Genomic DNA, 22,387 nt, shown 5'->3' on the forward strand with positions numbered 1-22,387 from the left:
ATCACGAAACAAAGACTCTGTGTAACACAAACTTGATTAAATTATTGAAAAAAGCATGGCATGTTGACTCGAAAACTAAACGTGACCGTATGTTTAGTTATTGTTTTTTTTTTTTATTAAATTCATAATTGTGTTCATGTATTATAAATGATATACAATGCTGTAAGGAAGCAGTAAACTATCTCTCTATTCAGTAACTTTGAAATCTACTGTTACGGCCATAAGTCTTTGAAGATTAATATTTGGACGTTTTATTTACTAACTTCGATTCGATTCGCAGCAAAGTCCGGAATCTGTATGGCGGTTATACCCGTGATATAGAACCATCTATACTACTGAATTTGTAAACCAAAATTTTTTAGCAGGTTTGTCTCCGAGCCGACGATCGTCTGAAGTATTATATAATGATAAATAGTTAGTGTATATAATGTACTTTATAACTTAATAGATATAGTAATTGCTTTAATTAGCTTAATTAATTAAACTCCAAAATAAAGTTCCGTAGATGGTTCCTTAATTACAGTCTACGTTTTGTAAGCAGGCGGAAATGGTTTTATATCTGTTTTAAACATCTGCAATTGGTACCAAAATACAAAAAAATATTTATTCGAAAATGGTTAATTCAAGAATTAAAAAAATGAACTAAAATCAAACTTACACACTTGCGATATTCAAACATTTATTAGAAAAGAAGGGCGGTCGTTTGGAAATGTACCCCCTTCCCCCCCCCCCCCCCCCCCCCCCCCCCCCCCCCCCCCCAGGGCTATGCATTGTGTAATTCCTTTTGAATTCTGAGTCCGGAGCTAGTTTTTTGCTTAGCGGCCTAGTCAGAAAATAGCTCCGGACTCGGAATTCAAAACAGATTATGCATTGTGCAGGTTGGACCCCCCCCCCCCCCACACACACACACACTTTCCCTTAGTTGTGGAAATGTACCCTCCCTCTCCCCTTTAAACAGACAAATTCTTGCAAGCGGTCGTTATGAAATGCACCCTCTGTGTAATGCGTTGTGCAGTTTGGGAACACCCCCTCTCCTCCTCCAACAGGAATGTGGTGGCTGTGTAATGCACCCTCAGGGTAATTAATGCATTGTGCAGTTTTGGAACAACCCCGTCTCCTCCCCCAACCATGGATCCATTTTTTGTTTTCATTAAGATATTACAGATTAATTTCGAAAGTGCATTTCACACTATCATTTTTATCATCATCCCTCCACATGAAAGTATTCCGCCAATGTGACTTTAAAATTACGGTGACGACCACTCGGTATTCTTCGGGAAATCAAATGTTCGTCCCACTTTAATACAAATGTTGATCAACATCATGAACATGCGACTTGCAAATATATCAACAGCTTTGGCAAATTCATGTTTTCAACAAACAGAAACTACTTTTATCAACTCCCTTCTAATATTTTATCGTTAATGTATCACATCTCATAAAAACATGGTTTCCAACAGCTATGATCGACAGGCCCGAGTTCCGTTGCTGGTTCATTACCATCTACGCTTTCTAAGCATGCGGAATTTGAATGAACTCGGCCCACGCACACTTGCACCAATTACATGTATTACCAACTTGAGACACTATATCAAACTCACACGAATCGAGAAAAAAAAGATATATTACAAACTTGAAGAAATTTTTAATCATCAAAAAAATCTATTGTTTTTGTCTTCTCTTAGTTAATTCCTACTTTCTCGGAGCGCCTGTGTAACACAGAGACAGAAGCTACCAATATTGGACATTCAAACTTCTTATTGAAGACAAACTGAAAAACTAATAAAAACGATCAGCATCATGCATCAGTGCACAAACAGTTTGAGAAACACGAACCCAACTACACGATGTAGGGGTGTGCTGGGTTTAACAATAAACAGTTCAATTAGTCTTAAGCCGCACTCGCGTGGGTTTCTTGAATTTATGACAACTCGGCCTATGGCCAACTCCCACCACTCAAGCACGCTCACTAATTATAACAACTTGCATCACTTTATCAAATTCGTACCACTCAAAAAAAAAAAGAAAAAAAAAAGAAATATAACAGTATAAAAAACTCGAAAAAATGTGTTTAAAAATTCTATTGTTTTCTTTTAGTTATTTCCTCCGTTCTTGGAGCATCCATATCACACAGAGATAGAACTTGACTCGCACCTTTCGAAAAAAAGAGAAATACTACAAACTAGTACCACTGAGAAATATTTTAATCATCAGTGTTCAAGGTTGTCTTCTTCTCCTCTGAGTTATTTCCTCCGTTCTAAGAACACCTGTGTAACACCGAGACAGAAGCTACTAATTGGACATTCAAACTCCTATGGAAGAAGAACTGACAATCTAATAAAAACTATCAACATAACGCATCAGTGCATAAAACAGTTTGAGAAACACGAACCCAAGCTGTGTATCACCATAAACATTTCAAGTAGTCTTCAAGCCGCGTTCGCGCGGGTTTTTTCTAGTTAAAACTTGTAACAATGAACTGTTCTTAATATGTCATTGTAATTTCGAAATTACGTATTTAACAGTCTCCGGGACAAGTTTGCACTTCCGCTAAGTGCAAAAGTTGTCACCTTAATTTTTGGAGTTAAGTCAAAATGAAGTTGATAACTTGGTTGGTATTGGTTCCCTGATATTTGTCCTAAAAAATTTTGGCTCTAGCACCACTGTTGAAAAAGTTATGCCCCTTTTTTCAACAATTTCCTCAAAGGAAAAGTAGTTTTCCTCAAGGGAAATCAAATTTCCCTAAAGGAAAAAGATTTTTCCTCAAGGGAAATTGTATTTTCCTCAAAGGAAAAAGATTTCCCTTAGGGAATTTGCTGCATTAATATTTCCTTTGAGGAAATTCTATTTCCTGTGAGGAAATTTGCGGCTTCAAATTTTCCTTTGAGGAAATTCTATTTCCTCCGAGGAAATTTGAGGCTTCAAATTTTCCTCTGAGGAAATACTTTTTCCTGTGAGGAAATTTGCGGCTTCAAATTTTCCTTTGAGGAAATACTTTTTCCTGTGAGGAAATTTTGTCAACAGCTATTTCCTGTGAGGAAATTTTTGACAGACACTTTTCCTTGAGGGAAAATTCAAGACCACAAATTTCCTCTAAGGAAAACATTGTTCTCCAAATTTCCTCTATGGAAATTTCTGTTATTCAATTTTCCTCTATGAAAATTTCAAAACAGTAAAAACAGTATGAATATAATTTTTCTGAGACTGAATAATTGATACAAAGGATAATTAAAACTTTAATAAAATGTTCACTGATGAGTAACATGACATACAAAAACAATAGGCTAGCTGTTTGAGACAATACAATAACAAGCAAAACGCTATGAATATCATACTATTTGTGATGTTATTAATATTGTGCTCATATTTGCAGATTAAATAAAATAACCACTTTTCATGTTAATTTAACTTTTCTTCTGTTTAGGCTACTGCGTACAACTATTCAATCCCCTACATAACAGTTCAGTCAGGTGAATAAATAATTACATCCACCAGACATCTTCCTTCAATTGGTAAAGAATACATTTTTGCAATTTGTTCTTCAAACGTCTTCCTCTGTATATTTGATATGACAGAGCTATGTACATGAATGGATAAAGCAGGTGTTTATTTCGACAACAAAATACTTTTTTTTCTACATTTCTCCATAATCCTTCAGTGAATATGTAGGTTGTTGCAATTACACAATTGTGTTCTTATGCATCTATGATTGTACTCCATTTTGTTTACAGCCATTTTGTAGAAATTTCCTATTTTCTTTTTCCAGGTAAGCACACATTTCATTTCACATTAATCCAATTAGCACACAATGTAGAAAACTATTAACCTTAAGTTTCCTCTTCTGTATTGACCTGTTGATGATCATGAAAACCACGAAGTCTCACCTATAAATACACAAAAAAATAAATTGAGAAAAAAACAGCAATATGAAATAAGCTTATTTTACCATGTTTAATATGAATATTTTGAGAAACTTAAATTTGATATTCTTACTAATCATGATTATGAGTTCAGTTTTCAGTGCTTTGTGACCATGACTTAATGCCTTGCAGTGATAATGAGTTGAGCCACTTGCAACAGTTTTTACAGTTTGTTCATATGATGTGCTATTTGAACCACTGTCCTAGATTATGGTTAGGTGGAGTGCTCACAGACATGATTTTTTTATTAATTGTTATTGGCTTTGAACTAATTTGGATTGTTTAAATCTTTTCAGGTATGGGTTTTCTCATTATCGAAGGCCGTCATTGGTTTTTAATTGCTTGCATCCACTTCTTTGAACTCTGGTGGATAGATAACTCACATACCACATCTTCTTATTTTTATAATAGTCATCATTCAAGGGCAATCACTTTTATTATATAGAAGTGGTCTTACCATTTAGGCCTTGTTGTCTTCTGTTTATGTTGTTTTGCCGATCATTTCTACTGTACAGTTGTAATTGTTTATATTTTTCTTTATCTTCTATATTTCTTGCCCTAAACTCAAAAAAGGTAAAAACTATAATTTAATGACTATAACTATTATTGTACATCAGTATGTGTTTTTCTATATACCATGATATATAAAAAAGGAATGAAATATTTGTGCTATTTCATTTCACAGACTATTTGCCAGTCAACAGTTTCAAAGACATAACCACGGTCAATAGTTTAACAAACAAACATTCCCGTACTTTTTCATCGTGTTCATACTAATTTTTCAATGGACAACACTGACATGATTATCTATTCTTCTATGATGTGTGTGCTTGACAACATTAAACTCTGAAATATTGTTAACAGTATAATCTGTATGTGTCTGTCGTCAAAATTTCAAATTAATATATTACTTACAGAAGCAATTAAAACAAGAGGCTCACAAAATGAAAGGGATCTAAGAACTTAAAAATTTCTAATTTACCTTTTTTTAAACCATATCATTATTATTTGCATTTATATATAAATCATTCAGAAATAACTAAATTTTAAAGAAAACAAAAGGAAAAAAAGGAAAAGAAATCCCCCCCAAAATGTTTTGAACCCCCTTATGATTCATCACCCCCAAACTCAATCCCAGCCTTCCTTATGTGGTATGGTACCTTGCTGTACAATTTTAGAGAGATCCATACACTTGAACACAAGTTATTGTCTGGAAACTAGAAAAATGCTTGTTTTTTGGCCCCAAATTCCTAAACATTTAGGGCAATTACCCCCAAACTCAATCCCAGCTTTCCCTTTGTGATATGGAACCAAGTAGTACAATTTCATAAAGATCCATACACTAACACACAAGTTATTGTCCTAAAACTAGAAAATTGCTTGTTTTTGTCCCTTTTTGCCCCTAATTCCTAAAATTTTGAGGCAATTACCCCCAAAATCAATCCCAGCCTTCCCTTTGTGGTATGGTACCTTGCAGTACAATTTTAGAGAGATCCATACACTTGAACACAAGTTATTGTCTGGAAACTAGAAAAATGCTTATTTTTGGCCCCTTTTTGGCCCCTTATTCCTAAACATTGTGGGCAATTACCCCCAAAATCAATTCCAGCTTTCCCTTTGTGATATGGAACCTTGTAGTACAATTTCAGAAAGATCCATACACTTACACACAAGTTATTGTCATGAAACTAGAAAAATGCTTGTTTTTTGTCCCTTTTTTAGCCCCCAATTCCTAAAATTTTGAGGCAATTACCCCCAAAATCAATCCCAGCATTCCCTTTGTGATATGGAACCTTGTGGTACAATGTCAGAATGATCCATACACTAACACACAAGTTATGTCTGGAAGTTACAAAAATGCTTATTTTTGGCCCCTTATTCCTTAACGGTTGGTACCATAACTCCCAAAATCAATCCAAACCTTCCTTTTGTGGTATTGAACCTTAAAGGTAAAATTTCATAGAGATCCATTTACTTAAACTAAAGTTAGAGTGCGAAAACCAATGTGTCTTTGGACGACGACGCCAACGTCAAACCAATATTTTGACCGAAAAATTTTTTTGCGGTCCTATAAATACTGCAAAGTTTCCTTAAAATTACCAATCTAGTGGCAGCAACCAAACAATGGATTGTTAGATTCATCTGAAAATTTAATGACTGATAGAACTTGAAATAATGAACAATTTTACCTCACATAAGATTTGCTCTAAATGCTTTAGTGTTAGAGATATAAGCCAAAAACTGACAATGTTATGTTTAAAGGGTCTATAATTTAGATTGACAACTTCAGACATACTAATATTTGACCTTTTCAAACTATACATTACCAAATCACTACTTAAGTATGTTCGCTACTCTGTTTCAAAATAACAAGCTTTTTAAAAGACTGTTATAAATTGAAAGTATATGAATAAAGGAACTAAAAAAACAGAAAAATGAAGGGTCCGTGTGCTTGTTTTTAAGATATAAGCCATTAAAAATTTGGCAGGAAGTGATTCTCTCTAGACTTTTCATACACTTAACACTGGCACCTTTTTCTTTCAAAAGCTATGGAAAAATAACAAGGATTTTATAAGATTTTCAAATATGGCTTTTTAAACTATATAATAAAAATATGAAGAGAAAAGTAGGGATTTGCGGGCAAAATTTTTTAATGGCACTGCATGGATAAAACCAGAGGATTCCGAATATCTGGTAAAAATTCAAAATCAAGAGGAGCGAACATCCTTAACCTAAAAAAATTGCCACATTTTTTCCAATGTAATTTTGAAGGAGTATGAAAATAATTTGCTATTTGCAAAACTTTACGACAAAAGAGATGATTTCAGCTTCCCAATTGTGAACTTTCCATTTCTATGTAGCAACATTCCAGCAGCGCCTGCATACGGAGTATATATCTCCCAATTGATACAATATTCCCGGGCTTGTGTTTCCTATCATGATTTCCTTGATAGAGGATTGCTGCTCACAAGGAAGCTATTAAACCAAGAGTTCCAAATGGTGAAGTTGAAGTCATCCCTTCTTAAATTTTACGGACGCCATCACGAGTTGGTTGACCGTTATGGAATAACCGTTTCACAGATGATATCGGATATGTTCCTTATGTCGTAACTACAACACTTCCCTTTTCACGAATGTGACTTACCGAATTAGACTATTTACCGGATTTGTAATAACATAAGCAACACGACGGGTGCCACATGTGGAGCAGGATCTGCTTACCCTTTCGGAGCACCTGAGATCACCCCCCGTTTTTGGTGGGGTTCGTGTTGCTTAGTCTTTAGTTTTCTATGTTGTGTCATCTGTACTATTATTTGTCTGTTTGTCTTTTTATTTTTGGCCATGACGTTGTCAGTTTGTTTTCGATCTATGAGTTTGGCTGTCCCTCTGGTATCTTTCGTCCCCCTTTGCAAGTTATACACTATCCACACTATAGACCTAATAGAGCATGTAGTCAGAGTAGAAATACTAATTTTAATCAAACTTGGCATGAACTAAGATTAGGGAATTATAAGACAGTTTACCTAGTTTTGTGGCAATAGCATATATACATTAAAGACTATAAGTTCATTCTTATATTTGAACTTTGGGTGTTAATTTTTTGCCGTTTAATGTTTAACATTTAACTATCAAGATTTGGGCCTACATAATTTAAATTTTGCAAAAAACTGCTTTTAAAATGTCTTTATAACTATTTATATATAATTGTGTATGTCACATGTATGTACATGATGTATTTTAATGTAAAGCAGCTGAATACTCATTTGCTGTCTCAGATTTATTTCAATTCTTCAAAAGTCGAATTTATATGAGCCTATGCCTGAAAATAAAGATTTCAAATTAAGGGGGGGGGGGGAGGAGGCTAATATAAAAATTCTTCATGTATACTGATAAAGATATTTGTATTTCAAAAGGAAAGAAAGTTATTTATCTGCTTATAGCATACCACATGAGTAGAACAAGGTCCCATTAGGCCATGCAAGACTGAATAACATTTAAGGTCAATATAGTGAGTAACACATTTTTACATGTATATGAAAAGGCATACACATAACAATGCATAAGCTAGAGGAAATAAAAATGGGTTTCTTTTTGGTAATTTGTAGGCTAAGGTGACATCATACAAGAAGTATGAGTGATTCTCAAACTAAAATAAAATAATTTCATCCCCCTACTTCATTGTACAATTAAGTTTACTTTTTATGCATAAAAAATATAAATAAATAAATTTTGAAGTAATACATGGTCCACACTAAGGAATCTTTTTGTAAAAAATGAAAATCAATGGATGATAACTATGTACTTGGAATAACAGTTAAGATTTCACATGCTGAAATGTCTCGTCAGCCCAATCTCAGTCAGTGAAATAAATTATTGTTTGTTTTTTTTTAAGTGATATGGAAGTAGTCCAAATAATAATGACGCATTGCAAGGCTTTTTTTTCTCTCTCTGACGCCGTAGGAAGTAGAAGTGAGTTGACATAACATGTATGTTATCATGCAAAATCAACAGTAATGAGTATACCTATGATTGTCATCGTCACTGCAAAAGGATCATTAATACCAGGGGGAAAGGAACCAATAAATTGATCGGATCCGATATGAAGTTCCCAGTAACGGAGAACCTCTAACCTGCTAACTTTGAGGTAATATTATTGAATAGGTGGAAAGGGTATTGGGAGACAGGGAGAAAGGGGGCGGGAGAAAGGAGAAAGGTACCCCCCTTTCCATCCCCTCATTATTAGTGTCGGTGGTCTCACAAATGAATCAGGGTGAATTGCAGGTTACATTAATTAGCAGAGAATCAACTTGTTATTCATTATCTCGCAGTTATTTACGGTTAATTAGCTGTATATATCCCAAAACAGGTGCTCGGAGCTAGTACTAGTCTATGACTAATAAGTAACAATTATATTTATATTCACAATCAGTGGCGGATCGAAGGAGGATGGGATCCGGGGGTTTGACTCCTCTTTTGGTGAACGATCAATGCATTTAATGGAGACATATATTTGGACCCCCTTTATCCTGGCTGGAATCGCCCCTGATATTACATGTAAATCAAGTCCCGGGTTACTGTTAGCATAATAGCATAACGGTAATCACAAAGAGTGTGGTAATTTTAAAAAGGACGAGGATTTATAAATATACAATTCTTGAAGGTAAACGGACAGAAAGTCACAGGACAAAAAGTCAGAGGACATAAAGTCACAAATGGGATAGGACAAAAAGTCACAAATAATTTGTTGACAATTGTTTGAATATATAAGAGAAAGATCTTCAAATAATTTCTTTTTTTTACATTTATTCATTTTTAAGTTTAGAAAATTGTTCATAAGCCTTGATAAATGAAAAATTATTAAATTTTAATCATGCAAATGATATATTTTTTGGAACCATGCAGCCATTTAAGTGCCAAACCTCTTTGACATTTTGTTATCATAACAATTATTTGATCATCATTGATATTTATTGAATAAATTTTATTACAATGTTGCTTCATATATTATAGTTCAAGAAAAAATCAAAAATTTATTTTTAAAATTAGTGTTTTCTTGTTCAGAGAAAAATAATCTCAAAACTGAATTGTGACTTTTTGTCCTGTGACTTTTCGTCCGTTACTTTCTGTCCTGCATTCTTCTTGAAGAGGGGGGAGAGTGCATTCACGATAATCGAAAAAAAGTGCCTTGCACGTTATTTTCATCATCTTGTCTGAAACAGTCTGAATAATGAGCTCCAAGGCGAAGCGTGAAAACAATAAGTCATGTGAAATACTAATGACAAACACGTTGTACGGACAAACCCTTAAATCCCTCAATGTTATGTCAAATGAATTATAGCAAGGAAAGGTAAATTTAATTTAATTTCAAAACTAAATATTTGTTATATTTCGCTCCTGATTTCTCAAGAAATCATAGAATCAATAAATGTATAAATTTTAATTATGCATGTCTGTGTGAGATCCATTTCATGAGACCAAGGATTTCTATAAAATCCTTGATGGGACCCTTTATATATACAGTTTTCTATTTTCCCCGGAATTTTTTTTTAAAAAATATAATCTTTTGGGAAATAATCCGATTTTGTTGAATTATTTCCCTTCATAATTACGATAAATCCTTTTAGTTCTTCAATTTTAAATTAAAATAAATATTTCATTTTGATCTAACGACAAACTTTTTAAATTGTAGTGGCATGGTCAGTCAACTGATTAGTTGCATGGCTGATTACCAGTTTACTGGCGACCCAGTAATTTTCCATATAACAGTGGCCTGTACCCTTGGGGTGTGTATAACTTATTTTGAATACCTTAATTTTCTGAGGAACATCCTGTCCACGTGTAATACTTAGTATATATTGCAACAGATGACATTAAACAAATTTTCTTTGTAGCATCGGTGTCCATTTCATGTTCAACCACTCAAAAATTTCACAAAAAAGATAATATAATAAAATCATTAAAAAAACACTAGCAAATAAACTTAGCAATGAGTAAACGGAGATTTGTGTTTTAAAGGGCTTATTTCCAGAGGATATATTTCATACTAGATAACTAGACCTGAGAAAAACTTTTTTTTTGTAATATATATTTTATTATTTTCATATCATTCTCAAATCTCGATCATCTTAAATAAAGATGTACAAAAAATAATTTTGTTATAACTCATAAATATATCGTAAATCATAATTGTTACAAATTATAAAATGGTAAGTCAATGCCCGATGTGCCGCCGTCTGTTGCAAAACTACGATTTAATCTTTTAAATGAAAGACGTGCACTGCCTTCATCGGAACAGAGGAAAGTCCACCTAGTATCCGCTGAAAAAAAAGAGATCATCATAAACTTTTTAGCAGACCTTCTCGTGTAAAAAAAAACCAAACTTTTAACTGAATTAAACAAAAAATTATCAAACAAAACTCATTAGAACACTCATAGCAACATTTTGTTTAGACCTGAGATAACTTATAGTAAGATTATTTATATAGAACAATTAAAAAATTCATCAATTTATTAAATTTGAACATGTGAACCAAAAATAAAAAAAATAACTGACGGGAAATTGGCTATACCTTTTTGGTATTAGCCATGAAGCTTCATGTATGTATACGTACCAGCCACTTTAACTTATTGTTTTCTTAACCTTTAAACAATACATTTTAAAATGAACTACTTTATTTATAGTAGTTCAAGAAAAATATATATATATATATATATAGATATATTAGATAACTCTTTCCTTTATATTCAATGGAACAAGAAGCGAATTCGTTAGCGAACTAGAGTAACTATAGAAATAGCGTCGTTTCAGGTCTTCTTCTGACCGGCAATCATGTGAAAACCTTAGCAGTAATGAAAGTGGAACGTCCAGTGGGCTGTGCTCAGCCACGTCCGAATGGGGACGTTGAATTCTTGCAACAACTCTTCGAGTGGACTGTAAGTAGCCTGGTATTAGGCCAATTTTCTGTCCTTCCTTTTTCATAGGCAGTCGAAATTTTCCGACCGTATCACGGGCGGTCTCAATTACAAGACCTACATGTACCTATCATATATTATTCGGTACGTCAGACACACCCGACATTAATCAACCAAAAACTCAATATTTTACAGTAGGGAATGAATATCTCCCACGTTCTCTTGTCCCTTGAAGGATCAATATTGAATTTCTTCCAATCGCCCCCCCCCCCCCCACCCCTTTTTTTATAAGATTACATTATGGCGTATGTTTTTTTTTTAATTTTACGAAAGACCAACAAATCGATTTTTATCACCAAATTTGTCTTTGCTGAGATTAACACTAAAAAAGTATAACAAAACGTAACGATTGAAAACTCACATGCAGTTCAGTTTTTACGGTACGTCTAAACACCGCTCAGGACCTCCTGAGTGCACTCAGGACATACAAAGTGCACTCAGGACATGAAATATATGTTTTGGTTAGTGGTGAAGGTATGCATTCGATAGATTATTTAATTCTTCATCTTATAATTTTTGTTTTGATAAAATCAATTTAATATTTAAAAAGTTATTAAGGTTTTCATCGGCACGCGCCGTTTTTATGAAATATGTCAGGCATGACCGAAGATTATATTGAATACCAATTATCAAGTTGATTAGGTCGTTTGATCTTTAATAATTAGGAGTGATTAGTGATGGTACTTACCTCATACAAGTAAGCTTGGCAAACAAACAAAATCAAGATGTCTTTTGAAAAATAAAGAACAATGAAGATATATTGTTTTAGAAAAAAACCGTTAAATAAACATTTTTCTTTTTGTTTGTAATAATTGAAGCCAGTCGAGAAATATGAGAAATCTATATATATATAGTTGGGAAATTTTCATTCAATTCATTTCATTTCATTAACTTAATCAAGGATTTGTATAGTGAGACTCTCACTATACAAATCCTTGACTTAATAGATAAAAAAAATATCGTTATTATTTTCTTTGTATAGATTTTCGTATTTTATTAACATTTCGTGCAATAAAAAGTTTAGTTTTATTCTTAGTTCAAAAATTAAGATGAATAATTCTTTCGTATTTTCATATCTCTAGATATATTACAATAGACTTTAATTGCATTGTTCCATAGTAAAACAAAGAATCGGTGAAACACCATTAATTTTATAATTTACTTTCAAGCTAACAGATAATCTGATCACTCACTAAAAATAGCGTTTAATTAAAAAAAATAATATTGGTATCATTGCGTTCTAATTCTTATTTATATAATTGTGTGTGTGTGTTTTGTTCTATTTTCTTGTCTTTGAGATTCATTCAAATAACTAAAACTTTTTGACCAATGAGAGGCTGTGTATGTATAACATAACGATTCAATCAAAATTTCATTTAGTTAGATTTATTCCTCTATTGAAACTCGTTCTTGTCCAGTAATAAATCCCTTAAACGAGTTTGAAAAGGGAAATAAATTTGTCATACTTTTCATGAATTAAGATTTAGTTTTGTAAATGGAACCCGTTCTTAACTGTAGAAGCCGTACTTGCCAAAATACGCTTTTCAAATAATCAAATCTCATATAGTTAGTGTTCTTTCTCATTTTTATCGTTCTTGTCCAGTAATTTCATTCTTGAGTAATACGAATGTTTTAAAAATCCGCATTTATTAAGATTTATCTTTCTCATTAAAGTTGTTCTTGTCTAGCTGTAATACAAGCCTTGAACGAATTCCAATGTGAAAATAAATTCTGAAAAATTAATTTGTCTCCGTTTTCTGAAAATTATCATATTTGGGTATTATTTCTAAATAATTTGTAAGTAAACGAAATCCGTTCGAACCACGACTAAGTCTTCGTGCACAGAGTTTGAAGTGCCAAAACCCCCAAAACTTGCTCGTAAGCCAAACCAAAGGAAAAGACCAAGGACAGCACGTACGCAGCCAAGATATTAAACTTAGCAAATCATATAAATAAATACTGATCTGTCTTATTAAGGTTAAGTTCTAAAAATTGTCATTGAAAATATAGGACCAGTTCATAATTTCAATAAATTTGTTATCTATATCAAGGCTGTGAAGATCTTGAATAAATTTTGAACATTCATGAAAAAGGTTATATCGAATATCGTCATAAAGTGTGCATTCCATAAGGAAATGTTTTTCAGTCTCTACACTGCAACTTTCACAAAACTTAATAACATCGTGTTATTCATTTTAAACGTAACACAGTACTAACAACACAATTCATAAACAACAATAAAGATAATCCAATCAATTTTGTTGATTGGATAATTCACGGCTCAGTAGTTGTGTAATCAGTGACACGTGCCCTCATTATTTCATAAGAATTAACGTGTCTATCTAAGTTCGATTTCAAATTGTACCAAAATTTAACTCTTAAATAAGCAGCGTGTAACGAATATATTCATCCATCCTGTGTGCAAATACGATGACTATAAAGGGTCCTGAGTGCACATTGTATATCCAGAGTGCACTCAGGAGGTCCTGAGCGGTGTTTAGACGTACCCCAGTTTTTAAGATATTTTTTTCTTTGGAAACTAACAGACTAATTTTCAAAAAGTTTTTTCTTGAACCATTATTTATTAAAACGAATTTGTAAACAAAAGTTATTCTTAAATATTAATAATGATCAATGATTGTAAAGAAAAATCCATCATAGTAGTTTGTTAATTTACTGGATCCATGGTGTTAAACATGTCACCTTTCTTTTACAAATAACTGATTAAAAATATGAAGCCTTTACTGTAAAATAAATCATTCTAAAAAAATAAATTCATCCAGATTTTTCTCTCATAACCTTTCAACAGTTATTGTAAACTAATTTATTCGAACTATAATAGTCCTATGACTTGCTGTCCGTTTACCAATATTTATACTTTATTAAGTGTTTTCATATTCATTGATCATTAACTTCATGTTTTGCGAATATTTATAAGAGGGTAATTATTATAGCCAGTAATAGCTAACAATTTATCTAAAGAAAAAGAGATGCTATGTTCAAATTCTGAGATACGAATCTAGTTCTTTATAAAAAAAAAAATTCTCAACAACAAAATTCTACACTTTCATCTATCTTGGTCTTTTTGTCTCCGCTTCGAAGCCGACATCCCGTACCAAACATTTCTATTCGTTCGCCAATATACAGTCATGTAAGTAATATACAACAGGCAGTAGATCTGGATTTGTAAATTGTTATTTTGGATTTTACCTGATTAGGACGTGTCTCGTTGAATTTTCTAATAAACTTACACACACATAATCGTAATGTTATAAGAACATAGAGCTACTGTATATATAGGCCTAGTTGCATGCAAGTCTTTACAACTTATATATTTTGGTATGCTATAGTTTGTTTTTATAGACTATTTGTCATTTGGTCGGGGTTTTTTGTTGTTGTTTTTAGTTTTTGACATGGCGTTGACTCGAGTTTGATATATTATGCATCTTTTGTGCTGTATTTTAACAATTATTTACAAGAATGCTGCATGTTTACACATTCATCACTATACCGCATCTAAATATAGCTTTATTGTAAAAAAAAAATAAGGAGATGTAGTATGATTGGTGATGAGACAACTATCAACCAGAATTTAAAATACCTGATATAAGCAATTGTGACTTACTTTCTTTACTCAGAGTGATCGTGAATTAATCAGATAAGCTGGAGGAGGGTTTTTTTTTTGGGGAGGGGGGGGGGGGGCTTCATACTAAAAGAAACGAAATTAGCATTAGCTTTTTGTGATAAATATATAATAAACTCACAGTAACAGAAATAGCTCTTGAAAGTTCTGTCAGATCCCGGCATTTTTAACTGTTTTTGACGCGTGCTAAAAAATGCAGCACCTGGTTACAGGGGCTCATTTGACAAATTATCATCTTTCGTAATTTAAGTTATAAAATCTAAAATTAAAGTGATCTAAAATGTTCATGACTAACGAGTATTTTCACTTGTACGCTGTGAAATGAGTCTAAGAGTATATACATGTATATCGGGATACTGACTGCATAGTAAAATATTTATATACCTATTAGTTGCGGCTCATTTTGGTCTTTTAAGTAAGTGTCCTTCCCCTGCATTACTTGATCGCTTTTGTAAAAAATAAACAGCACAACAACAGCACTCGACATCAGTATAATTTGTACCAAAAAATGAAGAAAATATTCAAAAAGAAGGCTCATAAAATTCAAATATTGGTAAGCATGCACACTAATTTGTCACTACGGACATGATCTTTTTGTTAATGCGCCAAACTCGTTTCTGGGACGATGTCGATGGTGGGGAAAATGACGTCTTGCAAGGCTATTTAGGCGTCCCAGAAAAAAAAATTAAAATAGCCTTGCCAGACGTCATAATTATTTGGACTAGGGAAAACCCAACAAATCATTAGTTCCCCAAATGAGTATCCTAGTTGAAAGTTTTTTTTAATATGATATAGCTATTTTTATATTGGAATGGCACATATTCATGAAAAATCAACAAATGATCCGAAAGTCGAAAAGATGAATATAGTCCTCTGACTTCACAAACTTGGAAACAGTTGTGATGTTGCTTCGCTGAGCTATAGATAACCGTACAACCATCAACAATGAGCAAAATTCACACCATATAGACATAGGTGCTTGAGGACAGGAGTCGAGATTCACATTGATAGTAAACATGCATATTAAGAGTAAAAATATGGTATATTAGTATATATATATGGTACAAATAAGTGATATATATTGAAAAATCTAAGATTTATGGTAAGAAGGGGGAGGGACTATGGTGGGGTGGGTGGAGGGGGGGGGGGGGGGGGGGGGGGGGCCTCAAACCAGGATCCTGTCCTCAAGCACCTATGCATATAGAAAGCTGTAAATATAATAAAAGGCCTCGAAATGACAAATGTAAAACAAAAAAAAAACAAGAAGCCTAACATTTAAAATAGAATTTAAACTAAAATTGAAAATAGAAATGGGGAATGTGTCAGAGAGACAACAACCCGCCCAAAGAGCAGATAACAGTCGAAGATCACCAATGTGACTTCAATGCAGCGAGAAAATCCCACAACCTGAGGTGTGCTTCAGCTGGCTCCTAAACAAAAATGTATACTAGTTCAGTGATAATGGACGTCATACTAAACTCTGAAATATATAAAAGAAACTAAAATTAAAAATCATACAAAACTGACAAATGCCACAGGCACCTGACTTGGGACAGGTGCAAACATATGGTGGGGTTAAAAGCCTATATACTGTAAATTTCAGAAATTATTGCATGCATTTACTTATATTGCCAATTAACATAATCAGTCAAGGATATAACTCTATAGCATGTATAGGGTTATTACAGAAAAATAACATACATTTGTTATTGTGGACTAAAAAATCAAAGAACTGTGATAACATATGCATGTTACATGTTTCAAAGGGACAATATACATCATTAGTTTTCTTAAAATGTACACAGGTTCTATTGATATTACTATTGTCTTCATGTATACTTAACTATAGAAAGATATAACAGTTCATAGCTCGCCAATCATGCATAGTACACCTATGTTATTACTGAAAAAAATATGCCTATAATAACTAACGGGTGTTATTACAGCTCCTCTACATCATTCCTAAGCATTTGCTCAGACATTCATCATGCTTAATTACAATGTATTTTAATTTATTGTAAGAAATAATGATCAGAGCATGTAATGAGGTTCTGTGCAAGCTTCCCAGTAATTCCCAAGTGTCTTATATAACAAGTTAAATGCCTTTAATAACTAATATAAAAAAGAAGATGTGGTATGATTGCCAATGAGACAACTCCCCACAAGAGACCAAATGACACAGAAATTAACAACTATAGGTCACCGTACCGCCTTCAACAATGAGCAAAGCCCATACTGCACAGTCAGCTATAAAAGGCCTCGAAATGACAATGTAAAACCATTCAAACGAGAAAACTAACGGCCTAATTTATGTACGAAAAATGAACGAAAAACAAATATGTAATACATAAACAAACGACAACCACTGAATTACAGGCTCCTGACTTGGGACAGGCACATACATACAGAATGAGGCGGGGTTAAACATGTTAACGGGATCCCAACCCCCCCCCCCCCCCCCCTAACCTGGGACAGTGGTGTAACAGTACAACATAAGCCTTGTTATTACAGCTAAGTTGATCCCTTAAAAGCCTCGTTCATTGATTTGCCATGGTTAATGAAAAATGTATTAATTTAATTCAAAAATTAGTTATCAAGGCTATGCATTTAGTTTCTGCGCAAAGTTTCAAGAGTTCCCTAGAGCCTACCAAAAATCAAAATATTTATGATTTATTTTACAAATAACAAACATATGTTATAACAGATTTAGAAAATTTAAGGATTTAAGAGTAGACAACTCATGAAAGTATCTGTAATAACACATGCAAGTTATTTTCTGTAATAACCCTATAGAGTTATATCCCTGACTGATAATCATGATAATTTCCCTTTCAATTTTAAAAAATTCTGATTTAAGTTTTTGTTGTATATTGGGACTTTGGATAGTCTCAAGAATGCTTTCACCAATTGTTATGAAACTTTGGTGAATTGATTTTATATATTGACATAAACTCCCTTTTCATTTTTATGACCCATAGTGGGTCAACCCTTGACCTTCTGTCCCAAAGTCATTGGTTTTTGTTCTCTAATTAAGTTTGCCTCAACCAAATGTTATAAAACTTTTACAAAAGCTTATTACCACAATACTCAGATCAAGTGTGGTGGTGTCAGTGTTACCGTTCTAGAGTTATGTCCCTTTACAAATGGAAAAATTGCTGAATTTTTGGTTTCCTGCTCTCTAACTTTAACTTTAGTTTGCCTCAACCAAATGTTATGAAATTTGCACACAATGCTTATTATCACAAAAAACAGTTTGAATTTTGGTGGTGTCACTTTTACTGTTCTAGAGTTATGTCCTTTACAAATGGAAAAAATGATGAATTTTTCGTTTCCGTCCTCTAAATTAAGTTTGCCTCAACCAAATTTTATTAAACTTTAACGCAATACTTTTTACCACAAAATCGGATCAAGTTCAAATTTAAGTAGAATAAATTTTACCGTTCTTAGTAATCTTCCTTTATAACTTTATATGATATGCAAGCCGGAGTATCATCCCCTATTTATTTTTATATAAGATGCAGAGTTATGGAAATTTAGTTGTTGGAAAATTGTTTAAAATTGTCCATTTTCACACTTTGGAAGGTTTTAGAATTGTATTTGTTCAAAAATCACGGCCTTAAACTTATATACACTTGCAATATCCCTAAATGGAGCCAAATTATTTTCATGTTTTGTTTCAATGAATACCACTGTGTGCATGTCCTTTTTTAGCTCACCTGGCTCGAAAGGCCAAGTGAGCTTTTCTTTTATAAAAATTATTGCCCTTGAAAGATGATTATCATGATTATTATAAAAATAAAAAGATGTGGTATATTAAATATGAAAACTATTGGTCATGGCTCTAAGAAAGCAATTATAGGCCAGAGACGGCCTTCAATAATGAGAAAATCCATGCCCTATTGTCAAAGTAGTCATAATAAAAGGCCCTCAGATGAAAAATTGAAATAATCCCAACTGTAGAACTAATTGCCTAGTTTATAACAAAACAAATTAAAAAAAATAAATATGACAGAAATGAAACAACAACAACCACTAAATTTTAGTGTCAGAATAAACTACAGGCGCCGAACTTGGGACAGGCACAATCAGAATATGGCAAGGTTATATAAAAATAAGAAGATGTGGCATGATTGTCAATAAGACAACTCTTCACTAGACAAGAAATGACATACCGTTAGATTTCCTGCAAAAAAATAAACAGTCCGGACTGAGCAGGAAATTAATACCTTTCCCTTAATCGAAAAGACACAAAGATCTGTTAGTACTCACAGTTACTGACAGCTAGTTAAAAATCAATAAAAACTAATACATGTAATAAAAAAATCAGGTTTGTGAGCACTCAACCCTACCTTAACTTTGGACAGTGGTTTAACAGCTCAACATATAAAGAACAAACTGTAAAATAACCGTTGCAATTGCTTCAACTCGAAAGATTGATAAAATGCACAAAGTCAACTAATATAAAAACCCATAGACAAAAAGCACGGAATTAAGAGAACTCACAAGTTAGAAAGGAAATATTCTTAAAATGTTCATAAACATGACAAAATAAGCTTTTTTATTGCTGTTTCTCTCTCCATTTATAACATTTTATTTGTTTATTTTGTGTATTTATAGGTGATCAGACATCTTGGTTTTCATGATCAATAGGTCTATACTGAAGAGGACACTGAAAGTTGATATCTATCTACATGGTGCGCTAATTGGATTAATGTGAAATGGAATGTGTGCTTGCCTGCAAAAAAGAAATAGGAAATTTCATCATAATCACATGATAATGGCTATAAACAAAATGGAGTTCTATCATAGATGCAGAAATTCACAATTGTATACATGTAAATGCAACAACATATTATATATATTTGTCGAAAGAAAGGAGAAATGAAGAAAAAAATAGTATTTTGTTGTTGAAAGGAACACAAGCTTTATCCACTCATTACATCATTACCTCATATCAAATATACTGAAGAAGATCTTCGAAGAACAAATTGCAAAAATGTTTTCTCTAAGAATTGAAGGAAATTGTTTAATGAATGGAATAATTTATGCATTGAACTTTTACGTAGTGGATTGAATAACTGTACACACATGACACAGCAGCTGAAACAGAGGAAAATTAAAATTTACAGGAAAAGTGTTTATTTTATTATTTAATTTGCAAATATGAACGCATTCTTAAGAACACCACAAATGGTATGACATTCAAATTGGTTGCTTATTAATGTATACAATTGAAACAATAACAAAGAAAACAGAATACTTTGCTACAAAAAATATTTTATAAATCAAAGTTAAAGTCATATAAAGTATGTACAATACCTTGACCTAAACAGTCAGACTCACTGTATTGTTTTTGTATGTCATGATAATTTTGAGGCAAAAATTTATTAAAGTTTTAAATATCATTTGTATCATTTATTAAGTCTTGTAAACATTATGTTCATACTGTTTGTATAGTGAAGAAATTTACAATGAGTAAAAATAGTGGAAACCATTTCCTACAGGGAAAGTTGATGTACAGAAATTTCCTTTGAGGAAGTTTGGAGAATAATGTTTTCCTTAGAGGAAATTTGTGGTATTGAATTTTCCCTCAAGGAAAAGTGTTTGTTAAAAATTTCCTCAAAGGAAATTGCAGTTGACAAAATTTCCTCACAGGAAAAAGTATTTCCTCAAAGGAAAATTTGAAGCTGCAAATTTCCTCAGAGGAAAATTTGAAGCTGCAAATTTCCTCAGAGGAAATAGAATTTCCTCAAAGGAAAATTTGAAGCCGCAAATTTCCTCAGAGGAAATAGAATTTCCTCAGAGGAAATATTAATGCAGCAAATTCCCTAAGGGAAATCTTTTTCCCTTGAGGAAAATACAATTTCCCTTAAGGAAAAATCTTTTTCCTTTAGGGAAATTTGATTTCCCTTGAGGAAAACTACTTTTCCTCTGAGGAAATTGTTGAAAAAAGGGGCATAACTTTTTCAACAGTGGTGCTAGAGCCAAAAATTTTTAGGACAAATATCAGGGAACCAATACCAACCAAGTTATCAACTTCATTTTGACTTAACTCCAAAAATTAAGGTGACAACTTTTGCACTCAGCGGAAGTGCAAACTTGTCCCGGAGACTGTTATTTACTTATTTGTAACAACAGTATGGAAGACGTTCAAACATAAATTAAGGCTACTCAATTGAGATGTATGCACTGTTTCAGGTCAATGTGACATATAAATCAATCAAAGCCATTTAACCGTGAAATGTAAGTTTAGTTGTGTGGTTGAGCTTTTTTATATCCAAGATATACGCACTGGCGAAATCCAATATATCGTTTTCCATTTGAATTACAATAAAAATATCAAAAATAGAACAACTAATGGTCAACTTAGGGACAAGTCGTATCATTTCTAATATAAGAGTGAATGTATAATTAACAACTTGAAATGATACACTATAACAACTTACTTAAATCGTTCTGATTTAGAAATTTCTGCACCGTTTACTTTGAAAAAGGTACAGGCGATGACTGACACGCAGTCGTATAAGTGATTATGATAATGAATGATTTGGAACGACATGTAGCACGTATCATATGCATTGTAGGACAATAACAGGGAACCGTTATTTAAGAATGAACCATGCTTAGTATAAGATGGAAACTCTGAGGATATATTACCCTATCGAACTTATAAACTATCTAACTCATGGCGGCGCGAGCACACTACAACGATATCCCGATACTGTGCAGTTGTATTGCAAAAGTGTATGTATGATAGAGATTTAACATTTAATGTCAAAATTACAGACACTGTCTCTTCTTAAAGAATACGAATGAGTAGTCCAAGCTAACATATTTTGTCTTGAAATTACTAGTATTACCACATGAGCCTCTCATCAAAATACCGTTTGTGTAATGTAATGTTATCCAAACTGGCGACACTTAATGATGAATGAACACTGGACACTTTTAATTTGCAAAACACTCATTTGCAAATCCGCCGCCGCCTCTCCTTAGACCTACAGTGTCGTGTATATAACCAAAATGTGCAGAATAACATGGGATTCAATAATTTCATTGCTTTTCTGCTGTTATTATTATATATATTTTGTAATTTGATTTAGAAAAACATGGGATTTTCAATATCCCATGGGATAAGGCAAATCCCATGGGATTGACCATTATCCCATGGGATTTTGGTTAAATCCCATAGGATTTTTTTGGGTCCCATGGGATAATTGTAGTCCCATGGGATATTTGTTGTCCCATGGGACAAATAAAATCCCATGGGACTATAATTATCCCATGGGATTTTTAATATCCCATGGGACAAAATAAAATCCTATGGAATTCAAATTATAAATATACAGTA

General features: G+C 32.9%; 3 long non-coding RNA genes across 3 annotated transcripts; 2 read left to right on the forward strand and 1 right to left on the reverse strand.

Moving 5' to 3' along the window:
- Positions 1-3,223: 3,223 nt before the first annotated feature.
- Positions 3,224-4,880, reverse strand: LOC127724394 (uncharacterized). The gene is made up of 2 exons (XR_007992479.1): positions 4,378-4,880; positions 3,224-3,884 (listed from the first exon to the last, which is right to left on the reverse strand). It is a non-coding gene; the product is annotated as an uncharacterized LOC127724394 (long non-coding RNA).
- A 907-nt stretch (positions 4,881-5,787) lies between these two features.
- Positions 5,788-11,773, forward strand: LOC127724398 (uncharacterized). Its single transcript, XR_007992483.1, has 3 exons — positions 5,788-8,565; positions 10,111-10,204; positions 11,230-11,773. It is a non-coding gene; the product is annotated as an uncharacterized LOC127724398 (long non-coding RNA).
- A 3,310-nt stretch (positions 11,774-15,083) lies between these two features.
- LOC127724399 (uncharacterized) lies at positions 15,084-20,441 on the forward strand. The gene is made up of 2 exons (XR_007992484.1): positions 15,084-15,589; positions 19,654-20,441. It is a non-coding gene; the product is annotated as an uncharacterized LOC127724399 (long non-coding RNA).
- The last annotated feature ends 1,946 nt before the right edge of the window (positions 20,442-22,387 follow it).

Source organism: Mytilus californianus, unplaced genomic scaffold (assembly GCF_021869535.1).
Source record: "Mytilus californianus isolate M0D057914Y unplaced genomic scaffold, xbMytCali1.0.p SCAF_14, whole genome shotgun sequence".
NCBI lineage: Eukaryota > Metazoa > Mollusca > Bivalvia > Mytilida > Mytilidae > Mytilus > Mytilus californianus.